This window comes from Acanthochromis polyacanthus, chromosome 6, assembly GCF_021347895.1.
Source record: "Acanthochromis polyacanthus isolate Apoly-LR-REF ecotype Palm Island chromosome 6, KAUST_Apoly_ChrSc, whole genome shotgun sequence".
NCBI classification, from domain to species: Eukaryota; Metazoa; Chordata; class Actinopteri; family Pomacentridae; genus Acanthochromis; species Acanthochromis polyacanthus.
Genome location: NC_067118.1, coordinates 19,702,664 through 19,726,043, shown reverse-complemented (window position 1 = coordinate 19,726,043; position 23,380 = coordinate 19,702,664). Strand labels below are relative to the sequence as shown.

At 39.6% G+C, this 23,380-nt stretch overlaps 1 protein-coding gene and 1 long non-coding RNA gene across 3 annotated transcripts in view; both read right to left on the bottom strand.

Moving 5' to 3' along the window:
- chchd6a (coiled-coil-helix-coiled-coil-helix domain containing 6a) overlaps positions 1–23,380 on the bottom strand; it is a 111,968-nt gene that overhangs the window by 5,280 nt on the left and 83,308 nt on the right. The window lies entirely within an intron of this gene.
- Positions 13,211–20,336, bottom strand: LOC127534453 (uncharacterized). Its single transcript, XR_007942643.1, has 2 exons — positions 15,248–20,336; positions 13,211–14,909 (listed from the first exon to the last, which is right to left on the bottom strand). It is a non-coding gene; the product is annotated as an uncharacterized LOC127534453 (long non-coding RNA).

Sequence of the window (23,380 nt, the reverse complement as noted above, 5' to 3'; positions counted from 1 at the left end):
CTTGCTTTCGTGTGCTGCTCAAAGAAACGATCGAGCTCGGCCCCACTTGGCCTCAAAGGCTGGACAACAGCAGGGAAGAGGGTTAGCTCATGTGGAACAATGCAATGAGCTCAATTGACTGAGGGCTGGGGTGCATTGACCTGAAGCCAGCTGGTAGAGAGACAGAGGCTGTGTGTATGCATATAATGTATGTGCATGTGTGTGTGTGTGTGTGTGTGTGTGTGTGTGTGTGTGTGTGTGTGTGTGTGTGTGTGTGTGTGTGTGTGTGTGTGTGTAGAGAACGCGTGGTATCTGTTCTAAGCATTGTAGATTTCACTCCAGCTGCGAAAGTCAAACCATTAAAACCACAGAGAGACTTACGGAGCAGGATGATCAATATGACTGATCCGTCTGGTTTCCTCTCTTCACCTCCTGCTGCTTTTCTATTCTTCTGTTCACTTCTCTTCTCCTTCACTGTTGTATCCTAAATCTTTTTTTTCCTTGAGCCCACCTTCCTTTATTCACAGTATAATGCCTTAAATGTCTATCTTTGGAAAAAAAATTGTTTTAAATTGCGTTCAGTGAATGCAAAATTTTCCCTTCCATAGTAATGACTTTGGTGCAGTGCCTAAGTGTTCTTGCAGAGCACCTTAAGCTGAATGCACGTAGAATGGAATGTAGGCAGCAAACTGGAATTAAGATAAAAATGATAATCAGAGTTTATGTACTGAAAAAATTAATTAATAATGAAAGTAAAGATGGCTTGATCTCAAACTGACAATCAACAATCTTTGCTTGGACAAATGTTTGTGTGATTAGTGTATAAGAGAGGCTTATTGCCAAGCTAATCAAACTGCTTACTGGATATTTCTCTGGATGGCAGTTACAACCGTTGACTTGGACAAGTAATTTGCAAGTTATTTTTAAACTGTGCTTCATCAAAGAAGAAAATGTATTAACTTTTATATGCTAGACAATATTCAAAAGTGGCAGTCAAGAAAAGAGATGAAACAGCTATTGTAACCTGTTTAATAAGTAAACAAATTGCTAGCTAAGCTACACAGATAATCAGGCACTGAATTACCTTAGCTAGCAGAGTTATGCTACATGAAGAATAGCACGGCTGTACCATTGAAGATCCTATGTACATATCAATAAGCCTACGCAATTCTTTAGTGACTAACTAATGTACACGATGACACTGAAACATTGCTCCATAGATTGGCACGAAGAAAACAGTGCAAAAATCAACAAGATCCCACATAAGAATGTTCAACTCAAAAATTAATGCTATGTATGACCCCAGATTTTACACATGGTCAACTCAATCAATATTCATTACTTCTGAATAAGTCTGTCAAACTGAAGATGGACAGGTGTGGGGCATTCGGTGAACTGATGCGGTATATCCCTAATACAACATGTTAAATCTTCAACACTAAAACCACCTTCTAGATATTGTCCCCATGTGCCACCAAAACAGACATAGACAGAGGTTCCATGGACATGGGACCTCTGGGGGCGTCCTGTGGTGTTTGGTGGTGGAATGTTGTGGTGAATCCTTTGAGTCTTGAGACTTGCTAGGTAGGACGTCTGTGGACTGGGTTAGTTGATAGGATATGTTGAGATGTGAGGAGTTTGTAGGACAGGTTATTTTCTTGGGCTCCTGTTTGTTTTCCTTGAGCCATTCCCAAGCAATTGTTCTTTAAGATAGGGCTCATTGTTCTGCTGGAGGAGATTCTTGCTATCTAGGAGTGCTGTTGACATTGGGGATGTGCTTGATCTGCAACAATGTGTTGCGTTCCAAGATGTGTGTTTTTGTGTAGGTAAGGTAGGTTGCGTTTTCTTCATTTTTTCTTTTTTCAGATTATGTCCAGCAGGAGTGGCCAGGTGCACCAGTGAGGAATGTTGAAAGTCAAGCCACCCTGATCATTATGGCCAGTGGGCCAGATCAGCTGCTAGAGAGCTGTGTTGGTGTCACACGTCCTGCCTAAACCCAATAGCGTTGTGCTTAAAGGATTCTGATATAGTGTGACAGGCTTTGTAATTAAAAAGCTAGCTTTGTGTTGGATTTTAGTTTTAGATAGATAGAGCTCTTTATTGTCCCGAAGGAAATTTGTTTTCACAAACTGTCATGTCACAACATCATAACATACATACAGAGACAAAATTCACAATATAACACACAAAAATAAAGTTCAAGTTCAGCGCGGTGGCTTATTAAGGATGACGATAGCTGATGGAACAAAACTTCTGCTGTAACGGACATAATGCCATCTTAGTGCTCGAAATCTGCGTCCAGAGGGGAGGAGCTGGAACATGTGATGAAGAGGGTCTTCAGTGTCCGAAATTATTGATCTGGCGAGACAGGCTATTGCCTTATCATTAAGTTCAGATATGTTAGATGTGGGTTGATGTATAATTTTAGATGCAATACGTGTAATTTTAACAAGTCGGTTTCTGTCTGAAACTGATAAAGTATAGAAACAGGAAGAACAATACAGCAGAATCTTTTTGTAAATACATAATTTTTCTGTTACATGATCAATTTTCCTGAGTTGGTTGGTATGTGTCAGAGTAACAGCCACATGAATTCCAGGACCCAAGGTTTCCCAAATGGACACTGCTTTGTAATGAGACGATCATTGTTATTCAGACCTGTCAGTGGTCTTCATATTCTGGCTAACTGGTGTATAATTTGGTGTAATATTTTTAGTGAAAGGAAGTCTTTTGACTTTCAGTATATGTTTTACCTGCTTTAGTTTGCAAAAATAATAAAGATAATGACAAAAAGAAAGAAAGAAAAAACTTAAATGACTAAACTAAGTAAAAACTGAACTGAATGACTACAGTGTCAAACCTCTAAATCAACCCCTGAATCTAGTCAGCGCCTAAGTCGACTGGAAGCTTAGAGAAAACCCTGGAAAGTTTTTAGTACAGACTATGAACACAACTGCTGATTTAAAGTGAAAAAAGCAACACAGAATATGTGTCCTCTCATAAAATCCGTGCTTGTATGAAAGTGAAGCCACTCTTGACCACTCATAAGAGGGAAAGTGTGAGTTTCGATCACATACGAGCAGAGGCATGGAAGAGTTGTAGGTGATGACTGTTTACTTATACAATCAGAATTTATCAAAAAGAATGTAACTAATATGTAGCTGGGGACATGTGCTGCTTTCAAAATAAAGAACTATGAAGCAATTTTCTGTATAAATTTAGAAATGAAAGAAATATTTCCTTTGGAAAAAAACAGACAAAAAGTAGACCCATGTATAGCATAAAAAATAAATCTGAAAGTTCCTTTGCTTTTCAAGATAAAGCCATATTTTCAAGACTACTTGAAAGAAATTTGAAAGCTTAAAATGAAAATGCATTCATGTTCAAATATAACTTGCATTATGGTTACCCTCAAAAGACAGCTGCTCTGTGCATCCACATAAGGAGTTCCTATTTTCATATTTACAATCCCATGCAAATTACATGTGGTCAGATTCTTTTGTGCATTTTAGAAGAAGACTGGCTTCAAAACTCACCTTAAACTAAGAAACAAATGGATTTCCCACTCATTTCTCTAAATGGTTATTACTTTTGGGTTAAAGTAGTCACTGACTATGAAGACTTGCTGACTTTGCATTACACTGCCAATAACACGTGGCTACTAGTCTGGTCTGGTTTACAATGAGCCTATTTTCACTGCATGCGGCTCTGGCCAGCAGATTACAGAGACAGTGAGGGTATTGGAGAGAGAAGAGGAGGGACAGGGGCCAAACACTGCAGGAGACAGAAAGAGAAAAACAAATAAAAAGTCTGGAGAAGTAGAAGAGCAGAAGTCTGCCTGTTCTCCATTCTGCAGAACCCAGCCTGGGAGCCTTGATTCAATGGGAAATCCATTTTATCTGATGACTGGCAGGCAATTGGGGCTCTCAGGTGATAGGCTGAGGCTCTGTGGTTGATAGGCCTGACCACTCCACTACTGAGGGATGGAGAGGAATGTGGGGGAGAATACGTACTATAAAGGCTTGCTTCACTAACAAAGTTTATTTCAGACTATCTTAATCATCAGTTGATCTCCACTTCTATCAATACCACAGAACCTGCAAGGAAAACTGGTGAATATTTTAATTAGTCATAAACACAAACATATTACATTTACAATGAGCTTAAACAGAAGAAAGTAGCATCATCACTTGAGAAGGAGGTAGTAATGGTGATTTTTGCTTGAAATGACTGAAAAGGCAAATTGATTCTGAAAAGCAGTCAAACTCAGTAATCAACAATCAAAGTATATTGGATCACATACATTAGTGAGTCAACTTGTGCTATCCCTGCTATTTAAACTTGAGAAAAATGTTAAAAGTTGAGATTTATCATCGTAAAATCAAAAACCTACATTTTATCAAGACACGAGACACTATCCTTTTCCCCCTGACTGTGGTCAGGTTGTAGGGTTTCTGATGTTCTTCCAATGTGCTGTTGTTTATTGTCTTACACACCACCCAGAGAGGGGTGAAGGATTAGCCTGATTCGAGTCCTCTGAATTGCTGCTTCCATTGGGAAAACGGAGCAATCAGAGTTTTGTAGGGTTGACTGGACACAGCCCTGCTAATCTGATGTTGAAAAGGTGTGGGTGGAAGGGGTTTCTGAAGCTATTAAATCAGCACACTGGCAATTTAAGGACATCAGGTTCTTGTGCCAGGTACAAACATAGTTACATTACAAATATTAGCAAAAGCAAAAGAGAAATTCCTATAAAATGGTGACAAGCCTGGATAAAATGACACATCAACAAAAATAACAACTTTTCAATCTGCATATTTGTACTACTGTTGTGAAATATATTAGGTTGTGGTTTCCCAGCATCTGTTCCCCTAAACAGGAGCAGAAACTGGCTAATATGAACACAATACTGGACAAAATGCTAAAGAGGAATGGAAGTATCTGACTGACATTTTGATTCACATGGAACGTTATTTAAAACAGACATCTTGTCTGACCTGAACCTAATGATAAGCCCCATTGCAGTATCGCTAATTTAACTCAGAAATTAAAGAATCTCTGTGTGTGAATGTGTGTGTGTAGTTGCATATCTCAGCAAACCTACACTTAACTGACTTTAAACCTGGTGAATGTATTACTGAGGACACCAGGAAGTACAGTGTTGAGTGTGAAGGGCAGTCTAAGGCACACCTGTGCACTAATCATGGTGTCTAATCAGCATCTTGATATGGCACACCTGTGAGGTGGGATGGATTATCTCCTCAAAGGAGAAGTGCTCACTAGCACAGATTTGTGAAAAATATTTGAGAGAAATGGTGATATTGTGTATGTGGAAAAGTTTTAGATCTTTGAGTTCATCTCATAAAAAATGGGAGCGAAAACAAAAGTGTTGCGTTTGTATTTTTGTTGAGTGTATGAAGTGATTCACTTGTTGCCCCTTACTTTGTGGTAGAGAGTTATTAGCAAGTGGTCACTCCAGGCTCTGGTTGCCAGGCAACCCTGTTGTACATTTCCCACCTTAAATGGTTGAGAGTGAAACTGGCTAGCCTGTCTATGCTTCAACAGTCACAATTTGTACAGGTTTAATTTCTTTAGGCTTTACTGTAGTCAGTTTTATTTATATAGCATCAATTCACAACATATGTCATCTAAAGGTACTTCATATAGTAAGGTATACAAAATGTATAAAGAGAAACTTAACAAATCCAATGTTTCCTTTGGATTCCAGGTCTCCCTTCACTGAGAAGAACAAACTCCAGCAGAACCAGGCTCAGGGAGTACAACTGTTCACAGTTTTGTATTAGTTCAAATATGTGCATGTCTGCAGAGCTACCTAACTTAGACAACAAACTTTCCATATGCCAATGATTTTAGAAATGCAGACTCATGTCACATTCTTTATTTTTGTCTTCATGTGAGTTGCAGTTGTTCACTTGAGGTTGGTTAAAGACTGCAATGATGAGCTCCTCTTCTGTCTTGATATGGTTGAAGTGTTAAGAACAAAACCCTTGTGTTGTGTTTGATAACATGCCAATCAACGTTATTCTTCTCTTCCATTGGAAGATGCCTTAGTCATATCGCAACAAAGCTAAGATTAATTTAACTTGGTATCTGCCTACTTTGTGTCATCAAAAGATACTTCACCTGTCATTGCTAAATGTTTCATTGATGTTCCATGGTCTCTGGTCACCACACACTGCTGGTCTCTCTATGGTCTCTTCCAGTTTGTATGCGGCTTATATTACCACTGTTGCTAGGCAACCTCATCATCAATTGTTAACAAGGGCTCCAATATCTCTGTTTTGAGTCTTAACCAAGTTTTGATCATATTCAGGATATAAAGTTTGCATGGAGCATCGGAAATCTAATGATTTATATCTTGGATTCGTCATATACCAATACCGATAAATACTGGCATCTGGTTAAATATGATTGTGTGCTGTATAAACCAGCAATTTAATCTGGCATTTCCAAAATTCCCCAGATTTATTTGACTCTTGCCATTGCGTAGTGCTAGGTTTAAAGCTCGTGTCTGGAGTTTCCGTTTGTTTTCAATTTATGTATCATTGTTTAACAAAGCTTAAATGTGTGGGAGACGCTGTGATTCAAACTCCGGACACGAGCTTTAAGAGTGGTGGATGAAGATATTCGGCTGTGACTGATGGGATATGATTGTAGTGATGGAGTTCAATGACCCCAAGTGGAGAAAACTTATGGTACATCCTTTCATGAGGCCTGAGCAAACAACACTTTGAACACCAGATCCATTACAGAAGAGAGTGCCTGAAGTCTGCATAGGTATTTCACAGCTGAAGAACACCTGGATAAGTCTACATGCAATATACACATGCAACTGCATCCAGCTTTCTTTTGGAGTACTCCAGAATAGTAGCATAATCACATTTTTCTAAATTAGGATAGGGTGTCCTCTAGATTTCTGAAATCAGGATACTCAAGTCCAGTAAATGCACCCACAGTGTGATGACATCAGAATTAAACCACTGGAAATGGGCACTACCCCAGTCTGTTGGAAAGCGAGCTGCCACAGAGCAGTCATCAGTGTAAACAACTGCACAGTTATTGACTTACACTGTCACACTACAACACTGTTACACTGCCAAATCTTAACTCTAGTGCAGTGGGCAGTGGTGCTACAGTGTACAAACCTTCAGCAAATCTTTGCTTTGAAGTGCATCACATATTGCCGGTTAACACCCAATGTGGAACCTGTTTTGAGCATCTAAACTGCATTTGTACATGTACTGAGTCATTGCTCTGAATACATGCGCCTCAATCCGAAGGTTGTTTTTCCTGCACTAACTGCATGTAAGATTGACGGAGTGTCCTTAGTAGAACTCACTCACACAAAAAAATTAAACAGCAACCATAAATCATCTTTTAATTCCTTCTCTCTCCTAGTGCATTTAACAGGAAGGTAAATTAACCAGGAGGGAGATGAATGAATAAAAGGTACATTGCGCATTGGTGGGCTTCCTTCTCAACTTTAGACTCAGATTATCAATGAGAGTACTGTTAAGTATTGATATGAGTATCAATAAAATCTTCATGATACCTCACCACTTACAGAACTGAGAGGACGTGTACAACCTTAACCACTAGGCACGACATGCATTAAACAGCAGTAGAAAAAGCCGGTGTACACAAACATAACGAAAAAGACAGAGGTAAGAAAAAGTTCATCCTTTAGGCTTATTACCGATTGATCAGCAGTGCAATCACAGTAACTGGGGGGCTACTACAAGTAATATGTGAAGCATTGTTGCCCTCGCAGCTAGAAGATCCCTGGTTTGCATCCTGGCCTGGGCCTGGGATATTTCTGCATGGAGTTTGCATGTTCTCCCTGTGCATGTGTGGGTTTTCTCCGGGTTCCCTGACTTCCTCCCACAGTCCAAAAACATGCTGACATTAACTGGTATCTCTAAATTGTCTGTAGGTGTGACTGTTTGTCTCTATGTGGGGCCTTGTGATAGACTGGTGACCTGTCCAGAATGTCACCCCCTTGCTGGGATAGACTACTGCCCCCCCCCCCCCACGACTCTAATGAGGATTAAGAGGTGAATAGATAATGGATGGATGGAATACTGTGTGACCGCCAGAACACTGGAATTTGACAAATTAAAAAAAGTAAGAAAAAAATACACATTTACCAGAATGTGATTACACCAATACCATGCATAATAGACAAAAAACACCTAAAGAGACACTTCGCAAGTCACAATTGTATCAAATATGGCAAAATGACTCAACTAAAAAAGCCTATCAGACGTCTCTAAAATATGCGGTGCTCAGCTAGCACAATAAATGTCACCAAGCTAAAGTAGAACACCAGTGATGTTTATATTTCCGATATTTTAAAACGCTACTATCCTAAACATTCTTTGACATCCTCAGGCCAAGGTTTGCTGGTCATTCCAGGCTTTTATGTAGGTGGTGGTGCTGTGACAACTTGTTTGCTGTTATTGTGTTTGTGCACATGGTTGTGTCACTCCCTGTTGTTTACTGCTGATTTTAATTTTTCCCTACCGATTTTATTGTGAAGCATTTTGTGAATTTCTTTTCTGTGAAAAGTGCTATATAAATAAACTTTGCTTGCTTGCTTCTTTTTGGGAGCCTCAAACAAGAGAAACACCTGTGAGTTAAAGTGTGGGGCATAAAATCATTGTTTAATAGAGCAGTCAGCAAGGGCTGGCAGAGAGGAGGAATCAGCTACAGCAACTTGCAGAGCAGATGACTGTTGATTGTGATACACACATGGACACACCACACACACACACACACACACACACACACACACACACACACACACACACACACACACACCAACACCTGCTAAATATCAGGTGGACTTGTGTGACCAATGAAAATATTTAGTCGAACTTGACAGGTTGTGGTCACATGTGCCACTCTAGTAGATACTGAGCTCAGGCTAACTGCACGGCAAAACTATAAATTAGGTCAGTTGGAAGCACAAACAAAGATGTAAGATTTACAAGATGGAACAAAACAAAACAAAAAAAAGAGAAAAGAAAAAAACACGATAAATGATAAATTCACAGGTCATTATTAAGTAGAATACAAATAATAATCTGTCTTTGGTACATTTGCAAGACAAAGAATTTTAAATGCCCGCAGTGCAGCTATAAAAAAGAAAAGCAATTTCAAAGTTTCACATGAAAGTGAACTTGTCAGCATAGCTCTGGGAGCAAACAATAACACATTGGTATTTATTTATTTACAAAAAGGCTAGAGAAGAAAAAAAATCGATCTCTTTAGAAGGGTGTGAATTGGAGAGAAATCACAAAGGAATGGCAAGCTTCAAATCATAAAGAAAAAGAGGAGGTGGAGAGACAGACGGATTGAGTGACAACGGGACACAAAAGAGAGGCCGGGAGAAAGTGGACTGTTCCGATAATGTTGTGGCTGTTTTGTGGCGACAAAAGCCAGTGAAAAACCCACCGTAAGAGCCCTGCTGTTGTCCTCTCTTATCCCAGTTGGTGGTCTTGGTTCCACAAAACCTCTTCTTAAGCACATGCAAGAGGGGGTGATAAAACGCTGATCAGAATATTGGTGTAGTGTGCACCCAGAAAAAAACAACTAAGTGTGCCAATTGGTTATACAGCTGAGGTTTTCTTTCAACAGAACACAATGCAGGGCTGTGTTGAATTATTATTGGGACCCCCATCGGAGACCGCAGAAAGAGGGAGAGCGAGTAGGGGGTCTGGTGGCGTGAGCCGACAGGAGTGGTGGCGCTCAGAAAGGTCAGGGTAGAGCGAGCAATGGGTACAAAGGCTGGTGAAAATGCCTCTCTCAGGAGGTAATTGTGAGTACCCTCAACTCTACCCCTCCCTCCATGTCTCCACACCCCCTGACTCTTCCCTCATTTGAAAGCTTTGAGGTGTCTGAGGGCCACAAGGGGCCACGAAGCAGATGAAAGAGAAAACAGAGGCTCTAGATTTGGCTTGATGTGCTGTTCGATCGCACATTGCACTGCAACAAAAGACAGGGAAAGGAAAACGCAGAGAAAGAGAGAGGGGAAGGATAGGGATAGAAAGAGATGTGGCAGATAGAGACAAGTGTCACATCTCTCTCAAGAAAAAGACAAAGTAAGGGAAAGTTCAGTGGGTAACAAAACAGTGGCTAAGCACAAGGGAAGTGTGTACTGTAATGGTCCTTGCTGAAGAAAGACGCAGGGCAGTGTGTTTAGATTAGACCACTCTTGTTTTCTTAAATTTCTTGATCATTTTAATGCCTGGTACAACTAAAGGTACATTTGTTTGGACAACTATAACGATAACAAAAATAGCTTGAAAGAGTTTAATTAAACAGCTGTTATCTAGCCATTTTCCATGGTTTTCTTGGTAATAACCAAACTCACTTAAGTTCTTCCATCAATAGCTATGGCATTGTACTGCCAAAAACAGCTTTTAGTATTCCATGTTTTCTTTTCTGTCTGTTTTAGTCACATGATACACGCAGGAGTTAGTACTTGATTGCATAACCATTGTTTTGATGACTGCAGCCATGTGTCCTGGCATCCTCTCCACCAGCTTCTGACATTGTTCTGCTGTCACAGCAGCCTATTCCTGTTGCTCACATTCAAACAAATTTCCTTTGCTTCTAGGCTAGTTGCTGCATTTGATGATCTTCCACAGGTTTTCAAGTGGATTTAGATCTGGTGATTGAGCATGGTTCCAATGTTCTGGTTCTCCATCCAGGCTTTAACTGACCTTGTCGTGTGGCATGGGGCATTGTCTTGTTGGAAAATCCAGTCATTCGAGGCAAGAAAGAGTTTTCCGGTTGATGGAAGAAGACTGTTTGCATTTTCCCTGTTCTACACTGAAACAACCTCAGATTGTCACTGATCCACCCCACTGTTTTACTGTAGGGACAGTCTGGTCTGTAGGCTTCTCCAGGCATCAAAACTATAAAAGGGCACATATGGAAGTATGCTGTAAACAAAAAAGTGTTAATCTTCCGTATTATTCTACAAAGAAAATAATACAAATAAATAAAAAGCACTGAATGAGAAGGTGTGTCCAAACTTGTATGTATGTATGCATAAAAAGCAGTGCACAGCATTCTACAATTACCCAAATTCTACACTGACATCTTGTAATATGATGGTCTGCCTGACCAACAGTCAAGACCTCCAAATCATAAATCTGGATGTGTGATCTTGAATTAACTGTCATATATTTCTGACATACCAAGCCTATATTTGAATAATGTATAACTCAACTAAATGAAGCATAACTGTTCTCTATTGCTCCTTATCTTTACTGTCATCCTTTTCAAATGGCATCTCATTCACAACTTCTCAATACAAATGATTATAATAAAGTTTAATTTCCCATCTGCTTGAACTATTTTACAACCCAACAAAAAATGTACTCCAAGGATGAAGCTAAAACATTCATAAATGCAGTGGAAATTCTTCAGATACCACATACAAAGTCTTTAGAAATTATCATAGATAAAGTTGAGAAAAATACAGATTGAATGAGTATGCAGCATGCTCATAAAGATGCTGGGTATACTGAGGAAACTCTATTCTTTCATCCATCCGTGTTTTCATTAAATTCTTTAAGATAGTTTCATTTATCCTTATACCACAACATTGCATGAGGTGCTACATATCCATCATTTCTTACAATTCACTTGCAAGTCAGACAAGGTTTTTGAAAATGATTTCACATTCTCACACATAAGATTCATTTGCATCTCTTTTTACAAAAACTCTTTGCAGTCCGTAGAATTTACTTGCCAAAATTTACTTAAACACATGAATTTCATTGAGGATCTTCCAGCTACATTTCATATTTCTTTTTTGCTTTATCTTCAGACATTTATCTGTATTCAACTAGGTGAAAAAAAGGTTTTCCATTTATCCTATTGATTTACCTGCAAAATACTTTACTACATTCAGAGATCTTCAGCTTTGGAATTCATTGAATAGGACACTGGAATTGTTTCCCTCCCTCACTCTTTCTAAAACTTTATAAAAGTCCATGTCTGTCTGTGAGATGCTTTGTTAAGACGGATATGTTGCTTTCATTGGTGTGCGTAGGATTAAAACGTGTTTTTGTTCATGGCCTAATGGTCAACTACATGAATGAAACAAGAAAAGCACTCAGAGAGCGCAGTACTGTGCCAAGGCTGCTCAGTCATATGAATTACAATGGCTGAAATATTTAACAAAAATGACCTTGCTGTGAGCATAGGCATGTGTTTTGCATGTGCACTTTATGTACGGATACCAAATCGCGTGACTTAAATTTGTAGTGGGTGGCAGGAATTCATGGGACTCGCAAACACCGACGGATAAGTCTCAATAAGTTCGCAGCGTATGATTTGTAGTAGGATCCCAATCATGTCATAGTCAGCAGGCAGCTGATGTAGCATGCGCTTGTTGTCATAGTTACAGTCACACAGTGCCGCTATCTCGCAATGATACAGAAATCTTCAACAAATCCGTTGATCCAGATTATAAGCTGCATCACTGCCAAAACATAATCAAGTGGTCCTTCTGTCATGTTTGACCTTCCCTGAAAATTTCATCCAAACCCATTCGTCTGTTTTTGAATAATGTTGCTAACAGACAGACAGACGTATGCCAGTTGTCACATAACTCCACCGCATTCCTTGGTTGGATAATAATTCCATATTTCCCTTTCTGTGCATGTCCACATCGGAATATAATAAATCTTTATACAAGCTGTAGACTGTCGGCATCAATGTTTGGATATGTGTGCATTTCCTGGGACTCTCTAAGCTGTCAGAAAAAAACTACGAAAGATTGACATGTTCACTCTGCCTGCAGAAAGTGGAAGCAGAGTGATATCTTTTTTTTTTTTAAGTATTATTTTTTTGGCCTTTCTTTCTAGCTTTATTAGATAGGTTCAGTGTAGAGAGATTGACAGGAAATGAGGGGAAGACATGCAGCAAGGGACAGCGCGAGCGGGAATCGAACCCGGGCCGCTGCGTCGGGGACCAGCGCCGCTTAACCTGTTGAGCTGTATGGGCACCCAAGCAGAGTGATATCTTAATAGATGTTAATCATCATAAATGCTGCTTGTAGCAAAACACTGCTGTTCTATACCAGTATCAGTAGGCCATCTAATAAAACGAAATCTAGTACTGTTTTTAAACATGAAGGTATCATAATATTTTTCTAGTATCGTTGTACCATGCAACACTAGTAGGCAGTACATATTTTTCTTCATTTTGTTTATTTTGGATTGTGCAAATAAATAACCAAATCAGTGGAAAAAAAACAACAACAGAGGTTTTGAGCCTCGTAAAGTCAGCTCGCCAACATGACATGGGCATCCATCCATCCATCCATTCTCTATACACCGCTTTATCCTCACGAGGGTCGCGGGGGGTGCTGGAGCCTATCCCAGCTGACTCGGAGGCAGGGGACACCCTGAACAGGTCGCCAGTCTGTCACAGGGCTACATATACAGACAAACAATCACACTCACACTCACACCTACAGACAATTTAGAGTAACCAATTAACCTCAGCATATTTTTGGACTGTGGGAGGAAGCCGGAGTGCCCGGAGAAAACCCACGCATGCACAGTGAGAAGATGCAAACTCCATGCAGAAAGATCCCAGGCCGGGATTCGAACTGGAGATCTTCTTGCTGCAAGGCGAAAGTGCTAACCACTACGTCACTGTGCAGCCCCATGACATGGGCAGTAAAAGTTTAATTTCTTTTCAACAAGATAAGCAAGGCTCTGATTTCTAATCAAAGTCATGCAATGCAGTGTCCTTTTAAAGCCCTCAGCTTTCCAACCGATTTATTTTTCACAATACTTAAGAATCTACATGGGGTAAAAAAAACAAAAAAAAAAAACAGAGAAGCATAATTCACTACCTAAACCCCTAAATGTAGAGGGCTGTCATTTCACCAGAGTACTGAATAGCTAGATTACAAAATATAACCCACAGAGCACACAACACAAGACAGACGAACAACAAAAGAGAAAAAGCAAGAGCAGATAATGATGCTCGGTGGAGATTGGTTGTGATCGGCTGTACAATGATCAATGCCGGCTTGAAAGGAGGCAACGCTGATGGTTTATGACGGAGGGAACAACTGCCAACAGTATGAAAATGAAATCAATAAGTCAACTGTGGAGCGGGGAGAGAAAAATGAAGGAAGAGCATGAAAAAAAGAAGAGAGGGGTTTAGAAAAAGACAAACAGGAGACAAGATGGAATAGAACAAGAGAGACAAAGAGAGCGGGGCAGACAAAGAGAAAGAAAAAAAAGACTTGCAGACAGATGAAGGAGCTAGATGAAAGGTGGTAGTTTAAAGGAAGCAGAAGCAGAGAAACAAAATTGACAGATGAAGGAAAATTCTTTAAAGATAGATAAAAAAGAGACTAAAGCAAAAACAAACTGACGAACATTCAGATAAACCAACTGACAAAAAACTTTTCGAAAAACCATGGGCACTGATGCAAATATATTTGGGCAAGTGCGCTGCGTGTGTTTGTGTGTACTAGGTTGTATTTGTGAATGTAGGTTCAGGTACCAATACACATGAGGTGCTTCACAGACATTCTCTATCCCCTTTATCATGGGCAGTTTGACAGGCTTTGATGCTAAACAATGCTTAGATGTTACAGAGAAAACATCTAAGCATGTTTTGTTTGTTTGATACGGATGTTACTTCTAGCCCTCCGGACCTGGTAATTAGTTCAGCAGTTTTTCCTGTCTCCAGTATGAAACTTTCTAAGTGGATCCAACACACACACACACACATGTTTGTACTTCTATCTTAGTGAGGACATCCATAGGCGTAATGCATTTCCTAGAGCCTTACCCTAACCTTAACCATCACAACTGATCGCCTAACCCTAATCCTTACCCTAACCCTAACCAAACCTCAATTCATACCTGTTCTCTAAAAACAAGTCTTCACCCTCAAACATGGCTGTTTCAAAGTGAGGACCGGCCAAAATGTCCTCACTTTGTAAAAATGTCCTCACTTTGATATTTAAATGCAGAAAATGGTTCTCACCATGTAGCAAGTACAAGAACACACACACACACACACACACACACACACACACACACACACACACACACACACACACACATGTTTGTACTTCTATCTTAGTGAGGACATCCATAGGTGTAATGCATTTCCTAGAGCCTTACCCAAGCCTTAACCATCACAACTGATCGCCTAACCCTAACCCTTACCCTAACCCTAACCAAACCTCAATTCATACCTGTTCTCTAAAAACAAGTCTTCACCCTCAAACATGGCTGTTTCAAAGTGAGGACCGGCCAAAATGTCCTCACTTTGTAAAAATGTCCTCACTTTGATAGTTAAATGCAGAAAATGGTTCTCACAATGTAGCAAGTACAAGAACACACACACACACACACACACACACACACACACACACCCAAATTGCAATGAGGCACAAACAGAAAATACAACTTAAAGTGATTCATATTTGATACGTTTATATGATTTTGTGTTAAAAGGTGCCACAAATAAAGCACACAACAATGACGACAGAATGAATACAACTATCACCAAGAACTTATTTTGCTGAAAATACAACACCTCAGTCAAATTTGCATATCATAGTAACAAAACCAATGAAATATTGAGCACTTTGCTTTCCACTGCTGGTCATTTTGTAGTTGTGATTTAGTTTTTTTTCTTCTTCCTTTCTTCTTGTGGAAAAAACTCTCACCAGAAGCCTTCATTATATTTTGGGTCTACACTTGTACAAACTCAGCTTGTAAAAATCAACCATGCTTGAAAGAAATCATGACAGCTCTGACTTGATTGGAAAGTAAAATATTACCATTCTGAACAGTCCAGACCTTCCACAGCAGCTGCCCCAAACTAAAAGTCAGCATGGTTCCATGTTGAAAATCAGTCACTGTGACTAAATCTCTACACAGTCAGTTGTTTAAGGTCACCAGCTGGCTACCTCGCTGTGGAGTCTGGCTTCGCCCGAACATACTTGGCTAATAGTTTTGATTTGATTTGTGTATCTTGGACGGTCTTCTCTGTGTACAAGCAAAACTTTCGGGCTTGTCCTAACAGTTAATGACATCGTGAATACAGAGATGAAGGGAAAAGCATTGCAACAGGAAGAAAATAACAGAAATAACTAAAGGTCCTGGTAAGTTTTGGCATAAAGTTGTGAGCCTCAAAACACTGCAAAAACAGTCCAATGGTCAGTTCAGTGTAAGAAAAGCAATGCAGAGATGAACAACTTACACTACTGTTCAAAGGTTTAGGGTCATGCAGGCAATTTCATGTTTTCAATGAAAACTCACACTTTCATTCATGTGCGAACATAATTGCACAAGGGTTTTCTAATCGTCAATTAGTCTATCAATGAATTAGTTAACACAATGTAGCATTAGAACACAGGAGTGATGGTTGCTGGAAATGTTCCTCTGTACCTCTATGTAGATATTCCATTAAAAATCAGTCGCTTCCAGCTAGAATAGTCATTTATCACATTAACAACGTCTAGACGGCATTTCTGATTCATTTAATGTTATCATCATTGAAAAAAATGCTTTCCTTTCAAAAATCAGGACATTTCGAAATTACCCCAACTTTTGAACGGTAGTGTATATTCATTTTTATGATCACAAATGTCACAGTAATTGATCGGTGGGTAAAAAGGGCGACACATTGCCACTATATGGCATGCATCAAGACACCCGCTTTCCCTGCCTTTTGAGCAGAACAGAATTGTTGTAGACAGGAAAAGAGAAGCTAGAGATGCATCACTCTTCCTACATTTTCCATCACGTTGCCATTATATTTCTGTCTTGATGATTTCTGTCGATGAATTTAACTGTTGATCAGTTGGTGAAATCACTGGTTATGTTCCTCATACTGGGTCAGAATGATCTAACATGCAATCATTACAGCTCAGTGGAGTGAAGCGTGTCCCAACCTGCTGAGCATTGCAGTCAGATGTGATTAAACAGGATGTCCCTAAAGTCTGGACACATAGGAAATCTCATTAACTATAATTTTATTTCCTCCGCAGATGAAATATGGCTTTGTCAAAAGAAGAAAGAGGTGAACTGGTACTTCTCAGTGGACATATCGAAAGATAGGTTAGGGTTAGGGAAGTGATTTTTGACCAGTTCTTTATTTTTGGCTGACACATTTGGTCATCCAGAAAGGGGTTTGTCCATGACACTGACAGTTTCTTTAAACTTTTTAACCACCTTCGCCACTGTGGAAAAGCCAAGTGGAATCCTCCTTGGATGATGTGCAGTAAACTGATATGCTATCTTTCGATATTTTGACATTCAGGGTTCTTACAACACGCTGTGTTCATGTTCTAAGACTGCGCTGACTGACTGGTCCCAGCCACTACGTTTAACAACTGTGCAAAATAATGTAATAAGAAAGGCACTCAGAGAGCGCAGTTCTCCACCAAGGCTGCTCAGTCATATTTCCGATGGACAGAATATTTATTAAAAAAATGATATTGACACTTGATAAGATTTTTTTAGAGCTCTAGTCTTAGTCTCTGAGTCAGAGGTGCTTTATAAACATTGTTCTCCACATGGGGCTACATATAGGCAGCATATAAATGTATGTCAATATGTGACCACCACAGATGTCTATTGTCTTTTCTTCTGTCTGGAATTACAGAAAAATTCCAGGAATTTCTACATATTAACAACTGTAAACTAAACACTTACACTGGCAAGATAGATATTCAGAAATATTAACACATGGAATATCAAACTTTCGGTCAGCAGGCTTTCATCTGTGCACTACGCATTGCACCACAGTTCTGGCGAGTTGTTATCAACTTTTGTTCAAAACTGCAGCTAGGGTGGAAAAAAGTTCAAGGATTCCTTAAGACTTTCTTTTTCACTTGTCTGCAGGCAGTCACAGCTAATGAGGCACAAACAGACCTTTAACTGAGCGCATAAGAGAAACAAGAATCTGACAAAAATATGCTCCAAATGAATGTCACCTTTTAAAAAATAAATCAACTCAACCCCATTGCAAAAACCAATGAGAACTACAAAATGTTAGATTGAACATGTTTTATATGCAAGCGTCATTGTGGTTTTCTCTAGTGGGCAGGAAGTCACAATGGATAAAGTCACAAATAAAGTTAGCGGATAAAAAGTACTATCTGCTTTATGGTACATCAACTTTGTAGAAAAGTTCTGAATTTGTAAAGAAAATAAAAATACTACAGTGACTTTAGCCCCAATTATAGCAACATGCGCTAATTTGCAACCCTGGTTTGAAACTCTTATAGCTGAGTTTTCAACCTGAGATGGTTTATCTCTGAACAAATCTGGAAACTAAGGGAAACTCTTGTTGTTAATTAGAGCTAGTTAAAAAAAAAGCTACAAGACACTTTGTAATATTTATTCATGCATAGCACTGAGGTGAATGGAGTTCGACTACTTGTTCGCTTCATGAATTTTGTGTCAAAACTTGAGCAGTACATACTTAAGTGAAAACGCCTGAGAGGCTTTTACGATGTGTGTGTGTGTGTGTGTGTGTGTGTGTGTGTGTGTGTGTGTGTGTGTATGTGTGTGTGTATGTGTATGTGTATGTGTATGTGTATGTGTGTGTGTGTGTGTGTGTGTGTGTGTGTGTGTGTGTGTGTGTGTGTGTCAGCAGGGCCAGCAAGCAGCTTAAGCTCCTCATTCTTCTTCATTAGTGTTGACTGCTGAGGGCCCCACTGTCTCTCTTTAACTCTCTCTCTTTGCGTCTCTTCATCCTCTGTCCATCTCAACCGTATCTTCCATAAACACTTACCCCCTCATTGTATCCCTCCCAACTCTTTTTACCTCCCCAACATTTACCTATTCTTCTCCCTTCCCGCCTAATGTCTCCTCCGTCCGTCCGTCCGTCCGTCCGTCCGTCCGTCCTTCTTTTTCCTCCTCATTCGTCCAACTCTTTCTGTCTCGTCAGCTCTCCTTCTCCATTGTCTCCCTCCACCTCTGTTCTTTAACGATCTACCTCCTGCTTTTTAAAAAAAAACATTTTCTCCTCTTTTTTTGCCAGGTGCTCAGAGTTTGCCACCATGTTTTCTTCTTTTCAGATGACTACTCATATTTTCAGTTTCCTTCACATGCCTGTCATTTACTTCCTTTGTGTGTTGCGCCTCTCGGTCCTTATCACAAGGTTCACTTCAGCATTTTTCTGGACTTCTATTCATTTTTTCTAATCATACCACACACAAGAAAAAGTCTGTTCAAATGGTTTTCCACTTACACCAACTTTCAGCTTTTACTTGCGAACATTTAATCTCTGCTTTCACTTCAAACAAAACTATTTCTTCATTCATCGTGCTCTCTTGCGATGTCTTAATGCTTTCCTCCTTTTCTCCTAGTCTACTCTTTTTCACTGTATAGTGTTTCTCAAGGCCTTTCTGTTGACTTCTCATTGGCTGTTCAAATCTACCACCCATATCTAACAATCTCTCGATCTGTGTGTATCTACAACGTTTATTTTCTTTGTTCTTCAATACAATTTGATGTCCTCGTCCTTTGCTTTGTATTTTTCTCCAGCTTGTTTGTCTATATTGCTATCTACCAGCAGAGTGACTGCGCTGCTGTGGTCTTTGTACCGGCATGACTCCTGTTCAATCAACAATAAAACTGAAGGTAAAAGAAAAAAGAAATCAATATTAGGTTTTATACTGCTGTGATTCAGTGGCTTTGCAAAAGTCAGTGTGCATTCAGATCGGCAACAGATACAGATTTATTATCAGTATATCAGTGTTGTCAATAGGGTCTGTCTTTGAGAATAGACTTATCAAAAGTTGATGAAACTATTTTCTCTTTCCCCTTATCTTCTGGCGTGCTATCCACAGGGAATCATACTAGCGCAAGAAGCATGCTGTAGAAACAGTGCACTGGCTCCGACACAACCGGTGAGGCCATTACGTATCCAAACAATGCTCTTAAGACTGCCATAGGCCCATGATAAGCTCCACTGGATTAACTACAGCACATATCTGCTCAAATGTCAGCGCTCGATTTAGACGGTCGCCAGGTCGCCATTTGCAACTAAAAACCGATTTTGGCGACCAAAAATGACAAAAAACATGCTGGTTAGGGGCCCAAATATTTTGATTTGGGCTACTGACCTCCAAATCCAAGTTTTAGCCGAAAATCACCGAGCTGAACTGCCTATCATGTTTTATTCATGGGGGCAGCCATTTTGTATGATGTCATCAACCTCCCATGATTCCCGGCGCTCGGTCAACTTACTAGCCTAGCTGACTGAGCGAAGTCTCAAGCTTGACAAGCTGCCTTCAGGCAAACTCCAGCTCAGGTCTGATTGGGAACAGGAAGTTGCAATTATGTGAAAATAGAAGCACTTAAAATTGATAGCTGCTGTAGTTGAAAGGTATGTAAATCACACTTTTGCCATATTATAAAAGAGTAAATTTCACATCAAAATATTTATTTCTATTTCTGTCACACAATCTGATTTTGCCTAGTGAGTTGGGAAATAAAAATATTTAAAAAAAACACATGAAATAACAAATTTTTGGCCAATGTAAATAATTGTTGCTTTCTAATTTGTTGTAGTTTTCTTCCAAAAATTAAAATCAGTTTAAAACTTATGCTCAGATCATATTTATTCTGAAATTTTGGTCCCATCCTGCTATATCCTCTAATCCAGGTGCAGCGCACATCTTACATCACTTACTGATCACTCAGTCACCGAGAGGATGGCTGACAAGTAGGATTCTCTGTTGTTTCCCCACTGTGTGAGATAGCGTTTCCTCAAGTGTTCAAGTGTTCTTAATTCCCGAGTTTGTGTGAGTGTGTGTTTATGTGTAGGTGTATATGTGTGTGTATGTTTGTTTTTATATCTCTTGTATTAAGTGCTTTTAATTGTTGTATTGTTTTTATGTAAAGCACTTTGAGCTGCTCCCTGGCATGAAAAGGGCTTTATAAATAAAGATTGATTGATTGAGTGATTGATTGATTAACTTTTTTGGCCACTAAAAGTTGATTTTGGCTCCTAAAAATGTCTAAATTAACATATGTTGGTGTCCCAAAAAATGTCATTTGGGCCACCGCACCTCTCGGCCTTAAATCGAGCGCTGAATGTTATCTCCAGTTTTCCTTTAACATGAATGAGAAGGATGGGTATTGCAACCATCTTTCTGACACAATGTCAACAAAACTGAACTTTCAAGCTTCACCAATGATTTAATTCAAGACTCATGTATTGGATTTTGCTAGATTGTAGTATGGTATCATAAAGAAATTAGTTTTAGGAGGACATTTCAACCTCAAAAATGAGTCTGCATATAGGAGGGAAGTACAAAATTTGGTTACATGATGTGTAGAACATAATCTCAGCCCATCAAGAAGACCAAAGGGATTATTGTAGATTTCAAGAAGTCAGGACAGCACCATCCACTCTACATCACTGGCGAGGAGGTGGAATGAGCCAAATTTTCTAGTTCCTGGGTCTTACTGTGACTGAGCAGCTATCCTGGGACACCAACACCACCTAAGTCATTGGCAAGGCCCAGCAGGAAGTTGAGGAGAGAGAAGCTGTCACAGAAACTGCTGGCAAATTTCTACAGGTGTGCCATCAAGAGTGTCCTGATCTACTATGTGGCGGTCTGGTTCAGCAGCTGCACGAAGGCGGAGCAGGCAGCCATACAGCGGGTCATAAAATCAGCTGGTGGAATCATCGGGGTTCCACTACCAGATATCACCACCATCTCCACCTCCTGCTCCATGCAGCATGCACACCGAATCATTATTTTATGTTTTTAAAAGTGTTTTCTTAATGTGCTGTATATTTATTGTTGATCTTTTTATCTGTAGCACTTTCAGATTTGGTTTTCAAATGTAAAGTGCATTATAAATTAAATTTATTATTATTATTATCAGACACTCCTCACACTCTGCCCACCATCTGTCTCAACTGCTACCATCAGGGAGAAGGTTCAGATCCACCCGAGCAAGAACTTCCAGAACAGAACAGCTTCTTTCTACAATCCATAAGAGTCCTCAATAACAGCGTCCTACGCCTACTGCCCCCCGCCATCGCCATTATGGGCGATTGGCCAATTGATCACCACCACTGCACTGTGACTGACTCATGTTATACAATGTGCTCCGTGAAAAGTAGTTATTTATTACTATTTAGCATTTTAGATTTCTATTTTTCTAAGTGCTTTAATTTTATTTATTTAATTACAGACTATTTATAGCGGAGCTGGAGATGCTGTGCTTCTTGTTTTTATAACAATGACAAGAAAGAACCTTTTGAAAAAAAAGGTCGATTATAAATGTGATTGAATTCTGCCACTCTCAGAAAAACTTCATTTTAACGTAGAACTTACAGTAACAGAAGTGAAGACACCCCTGTGCAAAATCACATCAAACTGTATTAAATTACCTCTTAATAACTGCATTATTCTTAGGCTGATAATTAAAAAGACTCTATAGAAAACACAGGCTCAAAGAAAGACTCAGTGAAACAACAGTGAATATGCCCATGATCACTGCAACAAAATCAAAAATGCTGTTTCCGATTAACTGCATGAACATGGTTATAAAACGAGTCATGAACACCAGAACGTTCTCAGCTTGGGATCTATGGGCTATGACTGTCTCCATGTTTGTATCATGGCTTCACGTGAAAATATAATTAAAAATCTGATAAGAATTTACAGAGACTGAAAATGATCCAGGAAATTGCGTGGCCAACCAAAAATACAGTAACCCTAAACAGAACAAACTATAGTACACTCATCAGAGCTGTAGCAGCCATCCTCCCAAAATGATGCTACGGACTGGAGACTACCATCACAATCTAGTTCTACAAAAGAGAAGGACAATTGCTTCAGACATCACACGTGGGTTATCAATGGAAACATTAGTTTTTGTACTTTTAACTCAGACACTGACAATATGTATCAATAGCATTCAGGGGAGGAAAAAACACTCTCACTTGCTTTTTGGCAGAAAACTGCAAGATTTAGTTTTGCAGATCTTCCTTTTGTACTTTTGCCCATTATTATAAAAAATATGAAACATATTTGTCATGGGACAGGATGGTAGAGCAGGGGTTAGTACTGCTGCCTCACACCTAGAAGTTCATGGGTTTCAATCTTGGCCTGGGGTCTTTCTATGTGGACTTTGCCTGTTCTTTGTGGGCCCACATGGGGTCTCGCCGTGTTCTTCTTGTTCCTCCCACAGCCCAAAGATATGCTGAGGGTATTTCCATAACTCTGAGAGATAAAAAGCCTGCATATTAGTTATAGTACAGTTCTAAATGTGAGCAAGGGAGCATCTCTCCTGCTTGGGTCCAAACAGCACTGTTAGTCAAAGTGCTGATCGCAGTGGACAACAGT